We start from the raw sequence: 14,421 nt of genomic DNA on the forward strand, positions 1-14,421 counted from the left end.
TGGTCAACCAAGCCAATAAACAAATCCAACAATGATAACAAGCACTAAAATCTAAACTAAGATAAACTTAAAAGCAGAAACATATCAGATGCAGAAAGAATATTCCAAGTCTACAGTTGCTCCCAAAGTCCACCTCCTCAATTTTTGGAACATTCGTTGTGTATTCAGGAATTCCACTGATGCAGGGAACATCAAGTTGATTGTGGAGATTTAATCTGCTGCTCCTGAAGGTGCACAGAGAAATTTCCCTTTCCTTTCTTTGTTTGCACTGTTCCTGGGGCTCAGCTTTGGTTTTGGCCTCGCTTCTGCATATAGGTCACCCTCAGGCGTCTGTTCCCCACCCAGACAGGAAGGGCTTAAAGCAGAGGCTGATTAAGTGTCTGTTGCTCTCTCAGGCCGGGGAGATGGAGGGGTTCAGTAGTCATAATTGGAATGCAGGGCGACCCTGCAACAGCAGAGGCTCTGCATGTAGGCCCCCCTCAGGTGTCTGTTCACCTGCTCTCACAAGAGGGGATTAAAACAGTAGCTGATTAAGGCCCTCTTGCTCACTGAGGCTGGAGAGAGGGAGTGGTTCGGTAGTCATAATTGGAATGCAGGGTGATCCTGTGGCAGCAGCAGCCAGCGTGACATTGCAACAACCTGAGGCCCACAATGTGTTCTCCCAGGGAATTTGTCCCCGGATCACTGGACCCTGGCAGTGGTGTGCTGCACAGGCTCCTCGGTGTGTTTGTGCAGTGACCTGCACTTGCAGACAAGATTCCTGGTGGCAGCAGTGGCAGCATTAGTGGTTCATGCCCGTCTCTGGGGTCCGAGATAATAGCCACTGCTCACGCCCATCTCTGGAGCTCACTTAGGTGGTGCTCTGCCTTTTGTGGGCACACTTAGCAGGAATCCCCTCTCCTTGCATACCTTGAAACAATGGTCTCTTGCCTCTCTGGCAGGTACAGACATTTTCTCACACTCCCTCCTGGCTAGCTGTGGTGTCCTAGCCCCCTTCAGTCAGTCTTCATGCAGCCATCCCCAGTCCTTTCACTGGAGTCTGACCTCTGAAGCCTGAGCCTCAGCTCCCAGCCCACATCCACCCTGGTGGATGAGCAGACAAGCATCTCAGGTTGGTGAGTCCTGGTCGACTACGATCCTTTGTGCATGAATCTCTGCATTTTGCCCTCTGCACCCATGCTACTGCTGTCTTCTCCATGGTTCTGGAGCTTCCCCCTTGCTAGTGTGTGGAAACTTTTTCTCCTTCACAACTCCCTCCCCGAGGCACAGGTCCTTCCTTATTCTTTTTTTTTTTCTTTTGCCCTACACAGGTATGTGGGGAGTTTCTTGCCTTTTCAGAAGTCTGAGGTATTCTGCCAGCCTTCAGTAGGTGTTCTGTAGGAGTTTTTCTCCATGTAGATGTATTTTTGATATATTTGTGGGGAGGAAGATGACCTCCACATCTTACTTCTTTGTTATCTTGAAGGTCTCTCCCATGTTTGTGTTTTTACAGTTTTTTCTTGTGGTTGATTTTAGTCTCATAGCTTTGTGGTTGGTAAAGATGCTTGATATAATTCCAATTTTCATAAACTTTTTGAGACTTGTTTTGTTGCCTAGCATGTGATATATACTGAAGAATCTTCTCTTTGCACATGGAAGAAATATGTATTCTGCTGCTTTTGGATAGAATGTTCTATTTATGGCTCTCAAGTCCATTTGCTCTAATGTGACGTTTAATTCCAGGATTTCCTTATTGATTTTCTGTCTGGATGGTCTGTCCATTGAAGTAAGTGAGCTGTTAAAGTCCCCTACTATTACTATGTCACTGTCAATATATACATTTATGTTTCTTAATATTTGGTTTATTTATTTAGGTACTCCTATATTGGGTGCATATATATTTACTGTTGTTATGTCTTCTTCTTGGATTGATGCCTTGGTCATTATGAAATGTCCTTCTTTGTTTCTTGTTACAGCCTTTGTTTTAAATTATATTTTTTCTGATATAGGAATTGCTACCCTTTCTTTTCCTTTTCATGTGCGTGGAGTACCTTTTTTCATCTCCTAATTTCAATCTGTGTGAATGGAGTCTCTTGTAGGTAGTATATATATGTGTCTTGTTTTTATATCCATTTACACACTCTATATCTTTGATTGGAGAATGTATTGTATTTACATTTTAAGTAATTATTGATAGCTATGTACTTGGTGCCATTCATTTTTGTGTTGCTTTTGTAGTTCTCTTTGGTTCCTTTGTTTTCTTGTGCTCTCTTCCCTTGTGGTTTGATGACTCTTTAGTGTTATGTTTGAATTCCTTTTCCTTTTTTGCATATGTATCTACTCTATAGTTTTGGTCTGCAGTTACAATGAGTCTTTTATATAGCAAATTATGTATCCTATCTATCAATCTATCTATCATCTACCTATCTATCAATTTATCTATCATCTATCTATAGCTTGATTTTTATATATATATATATACATATATAATGTAGTTAAGATGTTGATTTCTTAGTTTGAATTGAATTTAATAAACTTGCATTTTTACTGCTGCCATCCATGTTTAATGTTTTTGAAAACAAATTGTACATTTTTTTGTCTTTTGCATAGCATAACCACTTATTTTGGATGTAGATGATTTTATTCCTTTTGTCTTTTAACTTGCATGCTACTTTTACGGATGGTTGATTTAGTAACTTTACTGTATATTTGTTCTTGTGAATGAGATTTTTCTTTTTTCAATTTTCATATTTCCAGTTGTGGCCTTTTCTTTTCTGATTAGAGAAGTCCATTTAGCATTTCTTGTAAAGCTGGTTTGGTAGTGCTGAACTCTTTTAGCTTTTGCTTGTTTGTAAAACTTTGACCTCTCCAACAAATCTGAGTAAAAGCTTTGCTGGGTAGAGTATTGCTGTTTGTAGGATTTTTTTACTTTCTTTACTTTAAATATACCAGGCCACTCCTTTCTGGCTTGCAGACTATCTGCAGAAAAGTCGGTTTATAGTCTTATGGGAGTTCCCTTGAAAATAAATTATTGCCTTTCCTTGCTACTTTTAATATCTTCTCTTTGCCTTTAGTTTTTGCCATTTTAATTACAATATGTCTTATGATGGTCCTCTTTGGGTTGATGCTGTTTGGGACTCTGTGCTTCCTGGAACTAGGTGTCTATTTCCTTTCCCAGGTTAGGGAATTTTACACCTATTAAGTTTTCAAATACATAGTAAGCTCCTTTCTATCTCTCTTCTCCTTCGGAGATCCATGTAATGTAAATTTTAGCACACTTGATGTCTTCCCAGATATCCCTTAAACAGTTCTCATCCTTTTTCATTCTGTTTCTTTTTTCTGTTAAATTTCAGTGATTTCCATTAACCTATCTTCAGCTCACTGATCCATGTTTAGGTATGTTTTAATACAAGGTTGATTCCCTCTAGTGCATTTTTTCCCAGTTATTGTATTCTTCAGCTCTGTTTGTTACTTCTTTATATTTTCAAACTTTTGGTTAGAAACACCTAACTTTTTTTCCAATTTTTATTAAAGTATAGTTGATTTACAATATTGTGTTCATTTCTGCTGTACAGAAAAATGTATCAATTATACATATGCATATATCCAATAATTGTTTAGATTCTTTTACATATAAGTCATTACAGAGTATTGGGAAGAGTTCCCTGTGCTATATAGTAAGTCCTTTTTAGTTATCTATTTTATATACAGTACTGTGTATATGCAAATCCCAGTCTCGCAATTTATCCCTGGCCCCCGCTTTCCACCCTGGTAACTGTAAGTTTGTCTTCTACATCTGTTACTCTATATCTGCTTTGTAAATAAGTTCATTTGTATTGTACTATTTTTTAGAACCACATATAAGCAATATCGTATGATATTTGGCTTTCACTACCAGACTTATTTCACTTAGTATGACAATCTCTATGTCCATTCATGTTGCTGCAAATGGCATTATTTTCTTCTTTTTTATGGCTGAGCAATATTCCATTATATATATATATACCACATCTTCTTTATCCATTCCTCTGTTGATGGACATTTAGGTCGCTTCCATCTCATGACTATTGCAAATAGTTCTGCAATGAACATTGGGGTACATGTATCATTTCAAATCATGGTTTTTTCCAGATATATTCCCAGGAGTGGAATTGCATGGCTACATGCTAGGTCTATTTTTCATTTTTTAAGGAACTTCCATAGTGTTCTCCACAGTGGCTGTACAAATTTACATTCCCACTGACAGTGTGGGAGGGTACCCATTTCTCCACACTCTCTCCAGCATGCACAGTTTGTAGACTGTTGATAATGGTCATTCTGACTGGTGTGAGGTGATACCTCATTGTAGTTTTGATTGGTATTTCTCTAACAATTAGTGATTTTGAGCATCTTTTCATGTGTTTGTTGGCCATCTGTATGATTTATTTGGAGAAATGTCTATTAAAATCTTCCACCCATTTTTTTGATTGGGTTGTTTGTTCATATTGAGCTTCATGAGCTGTTTGTATATTTTAGAGATTAATCACATGTCACTCTCTTTGTTTTCAAATATTTTCCCCCATTCTGTGGGTTGTCCTTTAATTTTATTTGTGGTTTCCTTTGTTATGCCAAAGCTTTTAAGTTTAATCAGGTCCCATTTGTTTACTTTTGTTTTTACTGCCATTACTCTAGGAGGTGGATCAAAAAAGGCATTGCTGCCATTTATGTCAGAGAGAGTTCTGCCTATTTTTCCTTCTAAGAGTTTTATAGTGTCTAGTCTTACATTTAAGTTTTGAGTTCATTTTGAGTTTATCTTTGTGTATGGTGTTCGGAGTATTCTAATTTTATTCTTTTACATGTAGCTGACCAGTTTTCCCAGCACCACTTATTGAGGAAACTATCTTTTCTCCATTACATATTCTTGCCTCCTTTATCATAGATTTGGTAACCATAAGTGCAGGTGTTTATCTCTGGGCTTTCTATTCTGTTCCATTGATCTATATTTCTGTTGTTCTGCCAGTACCATACTCTCTTGATTACTGTAGTTTTGTAGTGTAGTCTAAAGTCAGAGAGCCTGATTCCTCCAGCTCGGTTTCCCTTTCTCAAGACTGCTTTGGTTATTTGGGATCACCGTGTTATCATTCAAATTGTAAATTTTTTTGTTCTACTTCTGTGAAAAATGTCATTGTTAGTTTGATACAGATTGCATTGAATCTGTAGATTGCTTTGTGTAGTATAGTCATGTTGACAATATTGATACTTCAATCCAACAACATGATATATCTCTCCATCTCTTTGTGTGTTTTTTAAATTTCTTTCATCAGTATCCTACATTTTTCTGAGTATAAGGCTTATGCCTCCTTAAGTAGGTTTATTTTTAATATTTATTCTTTTTGATACAATAGTAAATGGGCTTGTTTCCTTAATTTCTCTTTCTGATATTTTGTTGTTAGTGTATAGGAATGCAAGAGATTTCTGTGCATTAATTTTGTATCCTGCAACTTTACTAAATTAATTGATGAGCTCTAGTAGTTTTCTGGTAGAATCTTTAGAATTTTCTGGGTATAATATCATGTCATCTGCAAAGGGTCACAGTTTTACCTCTCCTTTTCCAATTTGGATTCCTTTTATTTCTTTTTCTTACCTGGTTGCCATGACTAAGACTTCCAAAACTATTTTGAATAAAAATGGTGAGAGTGGATATCCTTGTCTTGTTCCTGAAGTTAGAGTAAATGGTTTCAGTTTTTCACGGTTGAAAATGATGTTTGTGGAGCCTGAAACAGGGTGGAAGAGTAGAAGGACGTGCTCTCACTCACTCTTGAGAGAACACTACAATCACAACTAACTGCTGAACAATCATTGACAAGAAGACACTGCAACTCACCAAAAAAGACAACCCACATCCAAAGTCAAAGGAGAAGCCACAATGGGATGATAGTAGGGGAGCAATCACAATAAAATCGAATCCCATAACTGCTGGGTGGGTGACTCACAAACTGGAGAACACTTATACCACAGAAGTCCACACACTGGAGTGAAAATTCTGAGCCCCCCATCAGACTTCTGAACCTGGGAGTCTGGCAACGGGAGGAGGAATTCCTAGAGAATCAGACTTTGAAGGTTACTGGGATTTGATTGCAGGACTCTGACAAGACTGGGTGAAACAGAGACTCCACCCTTGGCAGACACAAAGTAGCATGTGCATAGGTCCCAGGGGAAGGAGCAGTGACCTCAAGGGTGACTGAACCAGACTTACCTGCTAGTGTGGGAGGGTCTACTGCAGAGGCAAGGGGTGGCTGTGTCTCACCATGAGGCCAAGGACCCTGGCACTAGAAGTTCTGGGAAGTACTCCTTGGTGTGAACCCTACCAGAGTCTGACAACAGTCCCATCAAAGAGCCTGGGTATGCTTCAATGTTGGGCTGCCTAATGCCAAACAACCAACAGAGAGGGAACCCAGGGCCACCAATCAACAATCAAGCAGATTAAACTTTTACTGAGCTCTGCTCACCAGAGCAACACCCAGCTCTACCCACCACCAGTCCCTCCCATCAGGAAACTTACACAGGACTCTTAGATAGCCTCATCCACCAGAGGGCAGACAGCAGAAGCAAGAAGAGCTACAATCCTGCATCCTGTAGAACCAAAAAACACATTCACAGAAAGATAGACAGGATGAAAAGAAAGAGGGTTACGTACCAGAAAAATGAAGAAGATAAAACCCCAGAAAAACAACTAAGTGAAGTGGAGATAGGCAACATTCCAGAAAAATAATTCAGAATAATGAGAGTGAAGATGATCCAGGACCTCGAAAAAAGAATGGAGGCAAAGATCTAGAAGATGCAAGAACTGTTTAACAAGGACCTAGAAGAATTAACAAACAAAAAGAGATGAACAATACAATAACTGAAATGAAAACTACACTAAAAGGAGTCAATAGGAGAATAGCTGGGGCAGAAGAATGGATAAGTGACCTGGAAGACAGAATGTTGGAATTCACTGCTGTGGAACAGACTAAAGAAAAAAAATGCAAAGAAATGAAGACAGCATAAGACACGTCTGGGACAACATTAAATGCAACAACATTCGCATTATAGGGGTCCAAGAAGGAGAAGAGAGAGAGAAAGGACCCAAGAAAATATTTGAAGGGATTATAGTAAAAAATGTCCCTAACATGGGAAAGGAAATAGCCGCTCAAGTCCAGGAAGCACAGAGAGTCCCATACAGGATAAAACCAAGGAGAAACAGGCTGAAACACATAAAACTCAAATTGGCAAAAATGAAAGAGAAACAAACATTATTGAAAGCAGCAAGGGAAAAACAACAAATAACATACAAGGGAACTCCCATAAGGTTAACAGCTTATTTCTCAGCAGAAACTCTACAAGCCAGAAGGGAGTGGCATGATACACTTAAAGTGATGAAAGGGAAGAACCTACTACCAAGATAACTCTACTTGGCAAAGATCTCATTCAGATTCGATGGAGAAATCAAAAGCTTTACAGACAAACAAAAGCTAGGAGAATTCAGCACCACCAAACCACCTCTACAACAAATGCTAAAGGAAAAGTAGGAAATAAAAGAGAAGAAAAATACCTACAATAACAAACACAAAACAATTAAGAAAATGGTTATGAAACATGCATATCAATAATTACCTTAAACATGAATGGATTAAATGCTCCAACCAAAAGACACAGACTTGTGGAATGGGTACAAAAACAAGACCCGTATATATGCTGTCAACAAGAGGCCCACTTCAGACCTAGGGACAAATACAGACTGAAAGTGAGGGGATGGAAAAATGTATTCCATGCAAATGGAAATCAAAAGAAAGCTGGAGTAGCATTACTCATATAAGATAAAATAGACTTTAAAAAATACCCTAAAAGAGACAAAGAAGGACACTACATAATAATCAAGAGATAAATCCAAGAAGAAGTTATAACAATTATAAATTTCTATGTACCCAACATAGGAGCACCTCAATACGTAAGGAAACTGTTAACAGCTATGAAAGAGGAAATCAACAGTAAAACAATAATAGTAGGGGACTTTAACACCCCACTTTCACCAATGGACAGTTCCTCCAAAATGAAAGTAAGTAAGGAAACAGAAGCTTTAAATAACAAAGTAGACCAGATAGATTTAATTGTTATTTATAGGATATTCCATCCAAAAACAACAGATTACACTTTCTTCTCAAGTGTGCATGGAAAATTCTCCAGGATAGATCACATCTTGGGTCAGAAATCAAGCCACCATAAATTTAAGAAAATTGAAATCATATCAAGTATCTTTTCTGACCACAACGCTATGAGATTACAAATGAATTACAGGGAAAAAAACGTAAAAAACACAAACACATGGAGGCTAAACAATACGTTACTAAATAACCAAGAGATCACTGAAGAAATCAAAGAGGAAAACAAAAAATACCTAAAGACAAATGACAATGAAAACAGGATGATCCAAAACCTTTGGGACACAGCAAAAGCAATTCTAAGAGGGAAGTTTATAGCTATACAAACCTACCTCAAGAAACAAGAAAAATCTCAAGTAAACAATGTAACCTTGCACCTAAGGGAACTAGAGAGAGAAGAATAAACAAAACCCAGGGTTAGTAGGAGGAAAGAAATCATAAATATCAGAGCTGAAATAAATGAAATAGAAACAAAGCAAACAATAGCAAAGATCAAGAAAACTAAAATCTGGTTCTTTGAGAAGATAAACAAAATTGATAAACCATTAGCCAGACTAACAAAGAAAAAGAGAGAGAGGACTCAAATCAATAAAATTAAAAATGAAAAAGGAGGACGAGGGGAAGATGGCGGAAGAGTAAGATGCGGAGATCACCTTCTTCCACACAGATACACCAGAAATATATCTACACATGGAACAACTCATACAGAACACCTACTGAATGCTGGCAGAAGACCTCAGACCTCCCAAAAGGCAAGAAAGTCCCCACGTACCTGGGTAGGGCAAAAGAAAAAAGAATAAATAGAAAACAAAGGATAGGGATGGGACCTGCACCAGTGGGAGGGAGCCGTGAAGGAGGAAGGGTTTCCACACACTAGGAAACCCCTTCACGGGTGGAGACTGTACGTGGTGGAGGGGGAAAGCTTCAGAGCCACAGAGGAGAGCACAGCCATAGGGGTGGGGAGGACAAAGCAGAGAGATTCCCGCAGAGAGCATCAGAACAGACTGGCACTCACCAGGCCGAGAGGCTTGCCTGCTCACCTGCCAGGGCAGGTGGGGCTGGGAGCTGAGTCTCGGGCTTTGGGCGGAACGCAGGGAGAGGACTGGGGTTGGCTGCATGAGCACAGCCTTCAAGGGGTTAGTGCACCATGGCTAGTAGGGATGGAGTCTGGGGAAAAGTCTGGACCTGCCAAAGAGGCAACAGACTTTTCTTCCCTCTTTGTTTCCTGGTGCACGAGGAGAGGGGATTAAGAGCACTGCTTAAAGGAGCTCCAGAGACGGGTGTGAGCTGCAGCTAAAAGCGCGGGCCTCAGAGATGGGCAAGAGATGCTAAGGCTGCTGCTGTTGCCACCAATAAGCCTGTGTGCGAGCACAGGTCACTATCCACACCCCGCATCCTGGGAGCCTGTGCAACCTGCCACTGTCAGGGTCCAGGGATCCAGGGATAACTTCCCCGGGAGAATGCACAGTGCGCCTCAGGCTGGTGCAACGTCATGCTGGCCTCTGCCACTGCAGGCTTACCCCACACTCCATACCAATCCCTCCACGTGTCCCGAGTGAGTCAGAGTCCCTGAAGCAGCTGTTCCTTTAACCCCGTCCTGTATTATCGAAAAACAGACGCCCTCCGACGACCTACACGAAGAGACGGGGCCAAATGCAAAGCTGAGCACAGGGAGCTGTGAGAACAAAGAAGAGAAAGATAAATCTCTCCCAGCAGCCTCAGAAGCAGCGGATTAAAGCTCCACAATCAACTTGATGTACCCTGCATCTGTGGAATATATGAATAGACAACGAATCATCACAAATTGAAGAGGTGGACTTTGAGAACAACATTTATGATTTTTTGCACTTTTCCTCTTTTTGTGAGAGTGTATGTGTATGCTTCTGTGTGAGATTTTGTCTGTATAGCTTTGCTTCCATCATTTGTCCTAGGGTTCTATCTGTCCATTTTTATTTCTCTTAAAAAATTATTTTTTCTTAATAATTATTTATTTTAATAACTTAATTTTATTTATCTTACATTATTTTATCTTATTTCTTCCTTTCTTTCTTTCCTTCCATCCCTCCTTCTTTCCTTCCTTCCTACCTTCTCTCCCCCTCCCCACTCCATCCTTCCCTCCCTCTCTCTCTCCCTCCCTTCTTTCTTTCTTTCTTTCTTTCTTCATTCTTTCTTCTTTCTACTTTTTCTCCCTTTTATTCTGAGCTGTGTGGATGAAACGCTCTTGGTGCTGCACCCAGGACTCAGTGCTGTGATTCTGAGGTGGGACAGACAACTTCAGGACACTGGTCCACAAGAGACCTTCCAGGTCCACATAATATCAAATGGTGAAAATCTCCCAGAGATCTCCATCTCAATACCAGCACCCAGCTTCACTCAACGACCAGCAAACTACAGTGCTGGACACCCTATGCCAAACAACTAGCAAGACAGGAACACAACCCCACCCATTAGCAGAGAGGCTGCCGAAAATCATAATAAGTCCACAGAAACCCCAAAACACAGCACCAGACGTGGACCTGCCCACCAGAGAGACAAGATCCAGCCTCATTCACCAGAACACAGACACTAGTCCCCTCCACCAGGAATCCTACACAACCCACTGAACAAACTTTAGCCACTGGGGACAGACATCAAAAACAACGGGAACTACAAAAATGCAGCCTGCAAAAAGGAGACCCCAAACACAGTAAGATAAGCAAAATGAGAAGACAGAAAACCACGCAGCAGATGAAGGAGCAAGATCAAAACTCACCAGACCTAACAAATGAAGAGCAAATAGGTAATCTACCTGAATAAAAATTCAGAAAAATGATAGAAAACATGATCCAAAATGTTGGAAATAGAATAGAGAAAATGCAAGAAACATTTTACAAGCAACTAGAAGAACTAAAGATGAAAGAAGCAAAGATGAACAGCACATTAAATGAATTTAAAAATACTCTAGATGGGATCAATAGCAGAATAACTGAGGCAGAAGAACAGATAAGTGACCTGGAAGATAAAATAGTGGAAATAACTACTGCAGAGCAGAATAAGGAAAAAAAGAATGAAAAGAACTGAGGATAGTCTCAGAGTTCACTGGGACAACATTAAATGCACCAACATTCTAATTATAGGGGTTCCAGAAGAAGAAGAGTAAAAGAAAGGGAAAGAAAAAATATTCGAAGAGAATAGAGTTGAAAACTTTCCAAATATGGGAAAGGAAATAGTTAATCAAGTCCAGGAAGCACAGAGAGTCCCATATAGGATCAATCCAAGGAGAAATACACCAAGTCATATATTAATCAAACTATCAAAAATTAAATGCAAAGAAAACGTATAAAAAGCAACAAGGGAAATACAACAAATAACACACAAGGGAATCCCCATAAGGTTAACTGCTGATCTTTCAGCAGAAACATTGCAAGCCAGAAGGGACTGGCAGGACATATGTTAAGTGATGAAGGAGAAAAAACAGCAACCAATATTACTCGACCCAGCAAGGATCTCATTCAGATTTGATGGAGAAATTAAAACCTTTACAGACAAGCAGAAGCTGAGAGAGTCCAGCACCACCAAACCAGCTTTACAACAACTGCTAAAGGAACTTCTCTATGAAAGAAACACAAGAGAAGGAAAAGACCTACAATAACGAACCCAAAACAATTAAGAAAATGGGAATAGGAACATACATATCGATAATTACCTTAAATGTAAATGGACTACATGCTCCCACCAAAAGACACAGATTGGCTGAATGGATACAAAAACAGGACCCATATATATGCTGTCTACAAGACACCCACTTCAGACCTAGAGACACATACAGACTGAAAGTAAGGGGATGGAAAAAGATATTCCATGCAAATGGAAACCAAGAGAAAGCTGGATTAGCAATTCTCATATCAGACAAAATAGACTTTAAAATAAAGACGATTAGAAGAGACAAAGAAGGACACTACATAATGATCAAGGGATCGATTCAAGAAGGAGATATAACAATTGTAAATATTTATGCAACCAACATAGGAGCACCTCAATACATAAGGAAAATACTAACAGCCATAAAAGGGGAAATCGACAGTAACACACTCATTGTAGGGGACTTTAACACCCCATTTTCACCCATGGACAGATCATCCAAAATTAAAATAAATAAGGAAACACAAGCTTTTAATGATACATTAAACAAGAGGGACTTAATTGATATTTATAAGACACTCCATCCAAAAACAACAGAATAAACCTTTTTCTCAAGTGCTCATGGAACATTCTCCAGGATAGATCATATCTTGGGTCACAAGTCAAGCCTTGGTAAATTTAAGAAAATTGAAATTGTAACAAGTATCTTTTCCGACCATGATACTATAAGACTAGATATCAATTACAGGAAAAAATCTGTAAAAACTACAAACACATGGAGGCTAAACAATACACTATTTAATAACGACGTAATCACTGAAGAAATCAAAGAGGAAATGAAAAAAATACCTAGAAACAAATGACAATGGAGGCATGACGACCCAAAATCTATGGGATGCAGCAAAAGCAGTTCTAAGAGGGAAGTTTATAGCAATACAATCTTACTTTAAGAAACAGGAAACATCTTATTTGGAAATAGAGTCATCTCGAATAAACAACTCATTCTACGTGGCCACCATCACCTTGATACCAAAACCAGACACGGATGTCACAAAGAAGGAAAACGACAGTCCAGTATCATTGATTAACATAGATGTAAAAATCCTCAGCAAAATACAAGCAAACAGAATCCAACAGCACATTAAAAGCATCATACACCATGATCAAGTGGTGTTTAATCCAGGAATGCAAATCAATCAACCTGATGCACCAAATTAACAAATTGAAGGAGAAAAACCATATGATCATCTCAGTAGATGCAGAGAAATCTTTTGACAAAATTCAACACCCATTTATGATAAAAAACCTGCAGAAAATAAGCATAGAGGGAACTTTCCTCAACATAATAAAGGCCATGTATGACAAACCCACAGTCAACATCGTCCTCAATGGTGAAGAACTGATAGCATTTCCACTAAGATCAGGAACAAGACAAGGTTGCCCACTCTCACCACTCAAATTGAACTTAGTTTTGGAAGTTGTAACCACAGCAATCAGAGAAGAAAAGGAAATAAAAGGAATCCAAATCAGAAAAGAAGAAGTAAAGCGGTCACTGTTTTTAGATGACATGATACTATACCTAGAAAATCCTAAAGTTGCTACCAGAAAACTACTAGAGCTAATCAATGAATTTGGGAAAGTAGTAGGATACAAAATTATTGCACAGAAATCTCTGGCTTTCCTATACACTAATGATGAAAAATCTGAAAGTGAAATCAAGAAAACACTCCCATTTATCATTGCAACTAAAAGAATAAAATATCTAGGAATAAACCTACCTAAGGAGACAAAAGACCTATATGCAGAAAATTATGACACTGATGTAAAAAATTAAAGATGATACAAATAGATGGAGACATATACCATGTTCTTGGATTGGAAGTATCAACATTGTGAAAATGACTCTACTACCCAAAGCAATCTACAGATTCAATGCAATCGCTTTCAAACTACCACTGGCATTTTTCACAGAACTAGAACAAAAAAATTTGTATGCAAACACAAATGACCCCAAATAGCCAAAGCAATCTTGAGAACGAAAAACGGAGCTGGAGGAATCAGGCTCCCTGACTTCAGACTATACTACAAAGCTACAGTAATCAAGACAGTATGGTATTGGCACAAAAACAGAAACATAGATAAATGGAACAGGATAGAAATCCAAGAGATAAACCCACGCACATATGGTCACCTTATCTTTGATAAAGTAGGCAGGAATATACAGTGGAGAAAGGACAGCCTCTTCAATAAGTGGTGCTGGGAAAAGTATGAGACTGGTACATGGAAAAGTATGAGACTGGATCGCTCTCTAACACCATACACAAAAATAAGCTCAAAATGGATTAAAAACCTAAATGTAAGGCCAGAAACTATCAAACTCTTAGAGGAAAACATAGGAAGAACACTCTATGACATAAATCACAGCAAGGTCCTTTTTGACCCACCTCCTAGAGAAATGGAAATAAAAACAAAAATAAACAAATGAGACCTAATGAAACTTCAAAGCTTTTGCACAGCAAAGGAAACCATAAACTAGACAAAAAGGCAATCCTCAGAATGGGAGAAAATATTTGCAAATGAAGCAGCTGACAAATGTTTAATCTCCAAAGTTTACAAGCAGCTCCTGCAGCTCAATAACAAA

Source organism: Grampus griseus (assembly GCF_964374135.1).
Source record: "Grampus griseus genome assembly, chromosome: X".
Taxonomy (NCBI): domain Eukaryota; kingdom Metazoa; phylum Chordata; class Mammalia; order Artiodactyla; family Delphinidae; genus Grampus; species Grampus griseus.